Raw genomic sequence first — 12,760 nt, forward strand, 5'->3', positions numbered from 1 at the left:
CAAGGAAATCAATAATGGCTACCATAATGCCTCTTGTTATTTTCGAAAGAATTGTCCATACCATCAGGCTTAGTAAAATCAAACAAAATAGTACAGAATGAAACCAATAAAGACAACATAATGGAAATAGTACAGAACTTCAAAACAGTGGGTACCATAATGCATCTTGTCTTCAAAGTAGTTGCCTATATCATTAGACATGATACAGTCAAACAAAACAAAATAGAATAAAATCAGCCAAACCAAAACAATGAAAATAATACAGGTCTTTAAAACAAGCTCATAGGAAATCCAAAATGGCTACCATAATATATTTTGTAATCTTTGAAATAGCTGTCCCTGCCATCATATATAATAAAATTAGACAAACCGAAATAGAATCAAACCACGCTAAACGGAACAATGAAAACAATTTGGGTTTCACATCACGATAATAGATTAACAGTGGCCACTGTCTTCCCTTTTTAGACACTTCTTCCACTTTCACTTTCATAGGATATATTGTGCATTTTGTATTCCACTAACTCCTTTAGATTTTATACTAGGGAAACAACACAATGTTTACTCATGTGACTCTGAACCATTTCATTCATGAGCATTATCTCAAGTTGTATCCATTTACCTATAAGAGTCTCAAGATTTTCTTTCTTTATAGCTGAGTAGCTTTCCATTGTATAAAAGTGTCTTTCTTAACCAGTCTGCAGCTAATGGGCAAGCTACCTCTACTGCTTTCTGGTTCCCTGTCACATAGAGCGTTTTTTTCTCTCCTTTGACTTTCAATCTATGAATCTCCTTTTGGGTTAAATGTGTTGCTTGTATAAGTGTATTGATGGACCCTGTCTCCTGATCCACTCTACTTGTGTTTCTTTCTATTAGTGAATTGAGGCAACCTATATTAGTGATTATGGCCAACATGCTCTGCTTCATCTTTCCATGCTATTTTTTTGCCATTGGTTGCCTATTTCCCCCCTCCATTCCGTTGTCTATCCCTCTTCTGTTCCTGGAACCATGGTCTTTTTTATCTTTTTCTATTATGTCCTTCAGGATTTTTTGTAGGTTTGGTTTGGTGGTCATGAATTCCTTCAGTTGTTCTTTGTTGTGGAAGTATCTTGTTTCTCCGTTAATTGTGAAAGATAGTTTTGCAGGGTACATCAATCTGGGTTAGAGTTTATTTTCTTTCAGGACTTGGAATACTTCACTCCAAGCTCTTCTTGATTTGATGGTTTGTTTTGAGACATGCTGCCTCCTAACTGAACTGGTGGAGCCCCCACCATAGCTGTTAGAATATGTGCAGAGGTGGAGCTGGCTGCTGCCTCCAAGCTGAGATGGTTAGGGTGAGGGTTAAAGGAATCTCGGAAATGCCTGTTGAAATGTGAACAGGATCAGGGCTCAGTCCAAGCAATTTTCACAGGTCTGCTCCTAGCTACTAGTTGCTGGAGGAAGCTGGCTGCAGTTGTGGTTCTGGGCTTATCCTGCCTGACTCCAGAACGGCTCCCAGCCAATCACCCTCTCCTGCAGGAGGACTGAGTCTTCTACACTCACTGAGTCCTCCGCATCCACCACTCCCCTCCACCACTGTGTCTCTTTGCAGAGGCCTTCAGGCTTGCCAGCCATTACCATCACTCTGATGTTGTCCCTAAGTTCCAATAGCTTCTCACCCAGTGGGTCTGGCTCTGGGTGAAGGTCCCGCCAGCTACCATCTTCTTCTTTAAGTTTTTTTTTTTTCACTCTCTCTTTGATTTTAGTTCTCACTTTAGACTCTTCCTGAGTCCATGGGACCCACTTCTTTCCTTCTTTTGTCTTCCCCACGATGCTATATTCTAGCATGTGGATTGTTTCTGTCAGAGAGGCTGTTTTCTCTGCTGCTTACTGTTCTGCCATCTTCCCAGAAGTGCAGTTTTTTTTTTTCTCATTTTTCCTTCTCCATTCCCCATTTGATCATTTTCTTCCTATTTAACAATACCTATTACACATTTTGGTTAGTAGAAGTTTTCTTCAATATCTATTTACTTTTGACTGTTTAGCTACTTACAAAATTGTTTTCACCATTTTATATATAATGTTAAACATATTATAAACATGTATGGACATATGTTATGAATACCTACTATTCTAAGCAGAAGGAACATAGTGTTTAATTGGTGTTATGGTTTCTGTTCAGATGCTCCCCCCCCCGGGCCTAATGCAATCATGGATGCAGCTTAATCTAGTACTTGTGATTGGTTCATTGTTTAGCACTCGGATTGGTGGTAGGAGTGCTACACCTGCTCAGGGGTGGAGCCAGCATACAGTATAAGGGCAGGAAGAAGGTGTGCTACTCTCTTGCTCAGTTTGTGCTTTGCTGCAGCTGCTGCCATGAACCACTGCCCCTCAGCTATTTCATTTTGCCTTGGAACCAACTGAGTACGGACTGAAACTTCCAACCTGTAAGAAATAAACCTTCCCTTCCCTAACTGTTGGCATCATGAGTTTTGTCTCAACAAGGAGAGGAGAAAGTAATACAGAGAGTCAGGCTAGAAGAACATTTTGTTAAGTGGTAGATTCTGGAAAAGATTGGGAGCAGTATCATGGAGAACTAGTCTGCAGGCTATGGTGGAAGAAGGGGATTTAGATAAGCAGAGAGGAAGCAGAGGATAGCTTGATTTCCCCAACTTGGAAAGGGAGATTGTTTGCCTCATAAGGTTGCTGTAAATATTTAATGAAACAAACTATGTGGTGTCTAAAATGGGGAGCTTTCTGGTACACAATGTCAGTGCTATTCTTATTTTTCTAGATGAAGGTAAGTGGTACTTTCTTTCATCTCCTTAATTTTCCCTTCCCAGATACCTGACTACTCCCTAAATTTGTAGATGTTACATAATTTTCATCTTAAATTCCAACTGGTTACCTGAAACATGGAGTTGAAAAACTTCTGAGATATCTCAGGTACTAGTAAGGAAGAATGCTGTGATCAATTAGTTCTACCTAGGTAGATCTAAAGCAGGCTGTAGACAGAGAGTGTTGGTGTATGGATGTTGGAGTAGCAGTATATAAACCAAATATTTATCATCCTTGTCTTAAGTTCTGTTGGCTCCTTTGCATTTCTAGTCTTTTTTTTTTTTCACTACTTCTTATTAAACTCAAAAGTATAAAATGGCAGTTTCAGAAGCAGGATACCAGGTTCATATCTGGCCTTCTAGTTACTCAGTAAATTAGTCCCAGAGTAGACAAGAATCTGAAATATTGCTCCTGCTTGAAAATATGAATTCTTGGATTTATAATCTAGTGAGCTAGCTAGCTAGAATATTTTAAAAAATACACACTTCTGCAAAGCTTACATTCTTAATGTGATTAACTTGAGTCAGATTGTTTTTCTAAGGGAGTATATTCATGTAAGAAAATAAAAGTTTGAGCAAGGGTTGGGTTGGAAAGAGCACTTTTTTTTTAAAGTTGGGAGAGAGGAAAAAAAGATTGAGAGAGGTTGGATACCTGAATGGCTTTTAGATGATAGGGTGATGGTATAGGACGTGGTAAAGTTGCAAGGTGGTGCAAAAGGGAAAGTGTACTGAAGACAAGTGCAATTTTAATACTGAGTGATAGAAATTACAAAATTACGAAAACATTTTTTCTTTATTGTCTTTCTGTTTCTGTTATTTTTAAGCTATTCTTCCTTTCTACTTCTAGATAAAGTATTAATAAAAATCTTTTGATTGTCTGGGTTTTTACTCAAGTTTTATATTTTGATCCATTTGTTCCTCCTGTCTTTTTTTATTTTCTATTTTTTTTTTTTTTTATTCTAAGTGAGCAGGTAGAGAGAGCACACTGTTTATTGGTGGCATTACTTTGTTTCACTCAGCCATATAAAATTCTCCTGCAAGGCCAATAATGGCTACATCTTTTGTGCATCTCTAGGTCCTTATAAGAAAGGATGTTGGTCTCAGAAAGAAAGGAAGGAAAGAATAGGGAAGTAAATGTGAGGAAGTAAAACCATAAAATTTGCACTGGGTGCTCTGTCTTCTGTAATTCTTGCACTTCTGCATATTTTTGGGCTTTAACAAATGAGTAAATGCTTATTTCTATCAAATGCTTTTTTTAAAAAAAATAATTTTTAAACTTTGAGTAGTTTTTAAATTTCATGAAATGAGAATGAATATTTTGGCTTTAGTTTCTGTCCTCATTTAAAAAAATATTTTGAGAACTTGTAATGGTGTTTTGGATACTATTCCTGAACCTTATTGTTCTCTTTTATTTAAAAAACCTATGTGATTTTGGAGCTAGGGAAAGAGTGGAAGGTACAAAGATTTCTCAGGCTTATTACTACTACCAAACAAATGGTAATGACTACTCCTTAATTTATGCGTGAACAATGGGACTGCTATAGAAAGAAGATCTGATTATAGGTCAGAGTTATCCTTGAAACATTTAATCATGTCAGCTTTAATAGAAAGATTTAAAGCAACCTTTTTTTATGTCTATTTTTTTTAACCCAGCTCTTCAGTTTGACACGATCATGATGTTATTCATTCTGACTTGACAATTTACAACATAAAAGCAGTCCCTAAATCTATTTAAAATTCACTGATGACATATAGTTAATCAATTAAATTCACACCTGTTAGAAATGAGAGAACTTTGTTGCAGTAGTGTGAGGAGGATGCAGCAAGATGTTATTCTTTGATTGGCATGGTGATGGAAATAGTTTGGCTTAAAGTGAGAATCTTTTGTGGCGCAGTGCTTGAGCTATCATGAGGAGGACAAAAAAGTAGGGAATAATGATCTGTGTCATAGTAACCTTAGATAATTACTGCATTTTCAAAAACCTATTATTCACAGGGCAGTGGATTCTAAAGTTCCTATGTAAAATTTTAACCAGTAGTACTCTATTGTTTATTTGGAGAAATTGGAATACTTATTTTTACAAAATGAAATTCTGTGGCAAAGAAACTAATTTATACCTTTGAGGTGGTGTTCATTAGTTCAATTAAAGAATAAGATTTCAGAGTTTGGCAACATTTTACTTCTAAGAAGTTTATTAATCAATGAAAGTAAAGTGGTTTTAGATGGCATTAATTTTGTTTACTGATTCATTGGAAAAGATGGTGATTAAAGTGCCTATCATTTTTTAAAAATTTTATTTAAGAGGAAAAAGAGAAAAACACAAAACAAAACAAAGCGGTGTAAGGTTACACATAATACAGAACTACAAAAAAAAAAAAAATAACAGTAAGAAATCACCTGTTAATAGATTACATATTATCATCTTGGAAATAGTTGCTCAAATCACAGTATCAAAGAATACAAAGTAGACATTCAAACAGAGACTGCAAACAGCTGTGTTCAATGATCCAAAAACATTAATATAGTCAGCTATTTAACACCCCTAAACACACTTGCTGTTATATCAGTTAGAGCTCTTTTTTTTTTTCCTCCCTCTCTTTTTTACAACAAAATTTATACATTTTGGATTTTATTACTCCTTAGTTCTTATTACTTTTTTTTGGGGGGAGGGAGAATAAAGTCAAATATGGCAAAACAAAGCTGTCAGTCAAAACCAAGGATAGACATGGCACATGATGTAGAACAGAGTACAAGGTTATCAACAATGGTTATCAACATTGTCTCTTGTTTCCTTAAAAAAAATTGTCTATCTCATTAGATATTATAAAGTTGGACAAAACAGTAGAGAACAAGACCAATAAAACTGAGGCATTGTAAACATTACAGGACTTCCAAAGGAGACAATAGTCAAACCAGAATGGGCATCTTAGTGAATCTTATTGCCTTCAAAGTAGTTGCCTATACCCTCAAACTTGATACTATCGCACAGAATGGAACAGAGTCTAATCAGTCAAAACAAGATCGTGGGAGTATTACAGGACTTCAAAACAAGTTAATAGGAAATCAAAAAGAGTTACTATTATATATCCTAATTTTTTAAATTTTTCCCCTTAATTAAAATAAACATAAGAAATAACTAAATAATTTTTTTAAAGAATAAGGGAGAGATTGAGTTAAAACAGGACATAACAATATAACAATAGAGGTCAAAGCATGACTGTTTCAGCAACCTAGTGCTCCACCACCAAACAACCCGACTTAATAGTAGTTACCATCATAGTGTCTGTCTTTTTCCTTGAAATATTTGGATAAAACTTCATATACTCTAGCTTCAAATATTTCCATATCAAGAAGCCCAGAATAAAGCCTTTCTAGTTAATAAGTGAAAATTTTATAAGGCTTCAAGGCCACATAATGGGGAATCATGATTACCACATATTTTTATATATTTGAATCATTACTTACATTAGGGAAACTATTCGGTATTCATACAAGTGCCTATCATTTTCTCAGTAATGTATATGCTGTACATTTTTAGGGCTCAATGTACATTTTTCCCTGTTAACTTTAAAATACCATCCTTGTGAAGGAGTCATGCTAATGTTTTTCCTTTCTTTTTTTTTTTTTTTTTGCTGTTAAATTTTGTTTTCTGTATTTAAGTATACAACATATTTTTATAAGATATTCATATTTGGTAAAGTGGTTGCTATAGTGAAACAGGTTAAAATATCCATCACTTCACAGAGTTATCCATTCCCCTACCTCTATGGTAAGAATGGCTATAATCTGTTGATTTAACAAGAGTCTTGAATATAGTATAGTATTATTGACTATAGTCCTCATGTTATACATGAGCACCTTCAGCTTATTAATCTAACATATTTGGTACTTTGCCTTTTTAATATATGTGTCTTTATTTGCTCCGCTCACCACAACCCTGGTAATCAGTGTTCCATTTTCTTTTGTTTTTAAAATTTTGTTTAAAGAGAAAAAAATCAAAACCAAAAAAAGGGTAGTAATAATACAGAATTTAAAAAAAACAGTAAGAAATCACTAGTTGATAAATTATATACTGTCATCTAAGAAATAGTTGTTCAAGTTACAAAATTAAAACATACGAAGTGGACATTCAAACAGTGAGACTGCAAACAGTTCTGCTCAGCAGTCCAACAAAAACTTAGTAATATGGTCATCTATCTTACACACTTAAACATACATGCAGTTATATCCTTTAGAGCACTTTCTTTTCCTCTCTTTTTTAAAATAGCAATTACACATTTTGGGTTTTCTTACTCCTACAGTTCTTACTACTTTTTACACTAGAGTTATAACGTGATATTTATAAATATGATTCTTATTTATTTCACTTATGAGGATAGTCTCAAGTTGCCTCCATTTACCTATGAAGGCCTCAAGAACATCCTTTTTATAGCTGAGTAATATTCCATTGTATAAAGATACCACATCTTTTTCATCTACTCTGCAGTTGATGGACATTTTGGTTGTTTCCAAGATTTAGCTATTACAAATTGTGCTTCTATAAACAAAAGTGCACATACATCACTGTGACATGACCTTTTCAGTTTTTCTGGGAAAAATACCCAGGAGGGAAACAGCTGGATTGAATGGAACTTCCAATCCCAGTCTTCTGCGAAATCTCCATACTGATTACGATAGTGGTTGCACCAGTCTACACTCCCACCAACAATGGAGCAACACCAACACAGCCTCACCAACATTTGTTATCAGTTGTTTTCTTGATGCAGCTGTTCTTTCCAGGGTGAGATGAAATCTCAATGCTGTTTTAATTTGCATTTCTTGAATGACCAGTGATGGTGAACATTTCTTCATGTGTTTACTTACCATTTGTATATCTTCATCTGAGAAATGCATATTCATCTCAGATGCCCATTTTTGGAGTGGGTCTTTGAGTTTGGGGGGCTTGATGTTTTTAAATTCTTTATACATTCTGGATATAAGTCCTTTGAGGGGTTGCTGGCTATAATTCGTTCCCATTCTATGGGTTTTCTTTCAGTTTGTTGGTGATTTCTTTTGAAATGCAGAAACATTTCAATAATATAAGATCCCAGTTGTTGATTATTTAAAGTGTTTTCCGTGAAATTTGTGTTTTGTACATGAATTGTCTGCCTACCCCTATGTCTCCAAGACTTCTACCTACCTTGTCTTCCAGAATATTTAGTATTTCGGTTTTAATATTTAGATCTTTGATCCATTTAGACCAGTTTTGTGCATGGTGATATGCAGGGGTTTAGTTTCAGTCTTCAGCATGTGGAAAGCCAATTTTTCCAACACCACTTATTAAAGAAGCTATCCTTCTTCCAGTGAACATGTTTAGCCTCTTTGTCGAATATCAGGTGGCTGAGTGTCTTTGCATCTTCTAATCTGTTCCATTGATCTTCAGGTCTATTTCTTTGCCAGTACCATGCTGATTTTATCACTATGGCTTTGTAGTATAGTTTCAAGTCAGGAATTGAGATGCCTCTTGCCTTGCGTTTGTTGCCCAGAATTGCCTTTACTATTCTGGGTTTCTTCTGTTTCCAAATGAATTTTAGGTGTGTTTCCTCTAGATCTGTGAGGTATGTCAATGGTATTTTGATTGGGATTGCATTAAATCTGTATAACAGTTTTGGGAGTATGACCATTTTCACCATGTTGGTTCTTCCTAACTAAGAGCAAGGAATATTCTTCCATTTTCTAATATCCTCTTCAATCTCCTTTTTTAGTGTAGCATAATTTTCATTATATAGATCTTTTATATTCTTAGGTTGACTCCTAAGTATTTCATTTTTTTAGATGCTACTGTGAAAGGCAATATTTCCATAATTTCTCTCTCGGTGAGCTTTTTGTTTGTGTACAGGAATGCTATTGATTTTGAGCACTGACTTTGTATCCAGCTACATTGCTAAATTTGTTTATTACCTCTAGTAGTCTTTTAATGGAGTTTTTTGAGTCTTCTATATAGAGTATCTTGTCATCAGCAAATAGTGATAGTTTAACTTCTTGCTTTCCTATCTTTATTCCTTTTGTTTCTCTCTCTTGTCTGATTGCCCTGGCTAGTATTTCCAGAACTATATTGAATAGAAATGGTGATAGTGGACATCCTTGCCTTGTTCCTGATTTTAGTGTGAAAGCTTTCGGTTTTTGTCCATTTAGTATGGTTGGTTGTCATAGATAGCCTTCATGAAATTGAGGTAGACAGCATATATTCTGAGTTTCTGAAGAATTTTTTTTTAAATCATGAACAAGTTTTGGACTTTATGAAAAGCTTTTTTCTGCATCTATTGAGCTGATCATGTGGTTTTGTTTTTGGCTCTGTTGATGTGGTGTATTACATTTATTGATTTGCATATGTTAATTCCTGCAATTCTGTATTCCTGGAATGAATCCCAGTTGGTTGTGATGTATAATCTTCTTGATGATTTGCTGGATTCTATTTGCCAGTATTTTATTGAGAATCTTTGCATCAATGTTCATTAGTGAGGTTTGCCTGTAGTTCTCGTTTTTCATTGGGTCTTTCTCTGGTTTTGGTATCAGAGTAATACTTGCCTCCAGGAATGATTTAGGGAAGATTGCTTCCTTTTCAATTTCATTGAAGAATTTAAGGAGTATTGGGATCCATATCTCTGAATTTCTTATAGAATTCAACCATGAACCCATCAGGATCTGGGCTTTTGTTGGTAAGTATTTAATTATGTTTTCAAATTCAATAGCTGATATTGCATTATTCAAAGTGCTATATCTTCTTGGTTGAGTTTTGGTAGTTCATGTATTTCTAGAAATCTGTCCATTTCCTCTGTGTTTTCCATTATATGTGAGTAGAGATTTTCAAAGAGATTTTCAAAGTTTGAATTTCTATGGAAGGGCTGGGGATTTAGCTCAGTGGCACAGGAACTTGATTGAATTTCTATGGGATCTATAGTAACTTTCCCCTTTTCAGTACTTATTGCATGAATTGGGTTTTTTCTTTCTTTTTCTTTATAAGGTTAGCTAGAGCTTTCTTAATTTTGTTTATTCCCTCAAAAAATAGCTTTTTGATTCATTAATTCTTTGTATTTTTTTTAGTTTTAATTGCATTGATTTGTGCTCTAATCTTTACAATTTCCTCTCTTTCATGAGCTTTGGGTTTAATTTGCTCTTCTTTTTCTAGAAGCTTGAGATGAAGCATTAGGTTGTTTTTTTGTGTTTGTTCTATTTTCTTGATACAACAATTTATTGCTATATATTTTCCTCTTAAGCCCGCTTTCATTGCATCCCATAGATTTCAAAATGTTGTTTCTGCATTTTCATTGAATTGTAGGTATTGCTTTACTTCTTCTTTAATATCATCTGTAGCCCATTGGTTGTTCAGAAGGTTGTTATGTAATTTCCATGTATTTATGCAGGTTTTGCAATTTTTTTTTGCCTTTAATTTCCAATTTCAGTGCACTATGGTCAGATATTACACATGGGATAATTTCAATCCCTTTGCATTTATTTAAGAATGTTTTATGGGATAATATATGGTTTATTTTGAAGAATGTCCCATGTGCAGCTGAGAAAAATGTGTATTCTGATGTGGTGGGTGGAACATTCTGTAAACATCTACTAAGTCCTGTTGCTCACAGTTATGATTCAGTTCTATTGTTTCTTTGCTAACTTTTTGTTTAGGTGATCTATCTCTTTGTGACAGTGGGGCATTAGGGACCCCTGTTATAATTGTGTTCTTGTGTATTTGGTTTTTCATGTCCTTCCTCTTGAATTTTTCCACTAATGAGTATGTGGTGACTTTTTTTTTTATCTCTTTTAATTGTTTTAGGTTTGAAGTGACTTTGTCTGCAAACAGAATAGCTACCCCTGTTTTTTTCTGGGTTTCTGTCTTGTGGAATACTGTTTCCCTTCCTTTGACTTTTAATCTATGAGTTTCCTTTTGGGTCAAATGTGTTTCTTGTATACAGCATATTGTGGGATCCTGTTTCTTGATCCATTCTGTCAACCTATTTCTTTTGATAGGAGAATTGAGGACATTTACATTTATGGATATCACTGATATGTACTGGCTTGACTTTGCCTTGCTATGTTCTGGTTGTTTGCTTTCTGCTTTTCCCCTTTATTTAATTGCTTGTCCTACTTGGTGGTTTCTTTCTGTTGTTGTTCTGGGGATTGTGGTCATTTTTATCTCTATCTAGTATGTCTTGCAACACTTTTTCTAGGGTTGGTTTGGTGGACATGAATTTCTTCAGTTGTTCTTAGTTATGGAAGTATCTTGTTTGTTCATTAAATTTGATATAAAGTTTTGCTTGATACATCAGTCTGTGTTGAACGTTGTTTTCCTTTAGGACTTAAAATACTTTACTCTGGGGCTGGGGATTTAGCTCAGCAGCATAAGCACCTGCCTTGCAAGCAGGCAGTCGTGAGTTCGATCCCCAGTACCGATAAAAAGGAAAAAAGACAAAAACAAAACAAAACAAAACAAAACAAAAAAACCAACTTTACTCCAAGATTGTCTTGACTTGAGGGTTTGGGCTGAAAAGTCTGCTGTGATTCTAATGGGCTTTCCTTGGTAGGTGAGTTGTGTCTTTTCTCTACAGCTTTTAGTATTCTGTTTTTATGCTGCATGTCTGGGATCTTAATTATTATATGTCTGGGTATAGATTTATGATGGCTGTGATTGTTTGGCATTCTATATGCCTCACTTACCTGCATATCAGATTTTTTCCCTATGTTTGGGAAATTTTCTGCTATTAATTCTGTGAATATTTTAGTTATGTCATTTGCATTGACTCCTGCATCTTCACTGATAACTATTAGTCTTATATTGTTTCTCTTGGCATCATCTTGAAGCTGCTGGACTGTCATTTCATGCTGCTGTTATTTCTATTAAAATTTTTTTTTTTATTTTAAAGGGGGTAAAATTAAACACAACAAAATAGAACAAAATAGGACATAAGAAAACAATGTAAGAGATATAAATTTCAAAGCTAGATGACCTGAGATCTTCACTATCTATCATATTGTCTCTTATTTTCTTCTAAATAGTTGTCCATGTCTTTGCATACAGAGAATTCATATAAAACAACATAGTATAAAACTGTTCTGAACAGAATTAGGAAGGCGATTTAGGTCTTCAAAACCAGACAATAGAGAAGTCACTAATGGCTGTCAGAGAATCTCTCATTCTCTTCAAGATAACTGTCCATACTTTCATGTATGTTGAAGTTCAACAAAACAGAACAGGCAGGGGGGAGAGGTTGCTTTGTTTCCTTGCGCTCCAGGTCCCAGCATGGCTCGGGTCCCAATATATGTTGGTGCCTCCCGTCCTGGGCCACTGGACCCTGCCATGCTCACAGCTGCTCGTCAGGGGGGATGGGTGCTTGGTTTCTTGGTGCTCCATGTCCCAGCATGGCCCGGGTCCCAGTAAATGCCGGTGGCTCCCATCCTGGGCTGCAGGAACGTGCCACGGTCACAGCTTCTCATCAGGCAGGAAGGGTTGATTGGTTTCCTGGCACTCCAGGTTCCAGCATTGCGTGGCCCTAGTAAGCACCAGTGGCTTCCATCCTTGGCCGCCACAGCCTGTTACACTCATAGCTGCTCACTGGGAGGTGGGAGGAGACATTGTTTGGTTTCCTGGCGTTCCAGGTCCCAACATGGCAGGGGTCCCAGTAAACACAAGAGGCTCCCATTCTGGGCTGCTGGAGCCTGCCATGCTTACAGCTGCTTACCAGGGGAGGAGCAGTTGCTTGGTTTCCCAGCGCTCAATGTCCTAGCATGGCACAGGTCCCAGTAAACACTAGAGGCTCCCATCCTGGGCCACCGGAGCCTGCCACGCTCACAGCTGCTCACAGGGGAAAGAAGGGTTGCTTGGTTTCCCAGCGCTCCAGGTCCCAGTATCTGTGGGTCCCAGTAAAGGCCAGTGGCTCCCATTCTGGGCCACCACAGCCTGCCA

At 36.1% G+C, this 12,760-nt stretch overlaps 1 protein-coding gene across 3 annotated transcripts in view; it reads left to right on the top strand.

Annotated features, from left to right (window-relative positions):
- The window catches only part of Nubpl (NUBP iron-sulfur cluster assembly factor, mitochondrial), a 239,322-nt gene that overhangs the window by 62,814 nt on the left and 163,748 nt on the right, over positions 1-12,760 (top strand). The gene's annotated exons all lie outside the window — the stretch shown is intronic.

Source organism: Cavia porcellus, unplaced genomic scaffold (assembly GCF_034190915.1).
Source record: "Cavia porcellus strain 051 isolate PalLab524CR breed Dunkin Hartley unplaced genomic scaffold, mCavPor4.1 scaffold_1, whole genome shotgun sequence".
Lineage (NCBI taxonomy): Eukaryota > Metazoa > Chordata > Mammalia > Rodentia > Caviidae > Cavia > Cavia porcellus.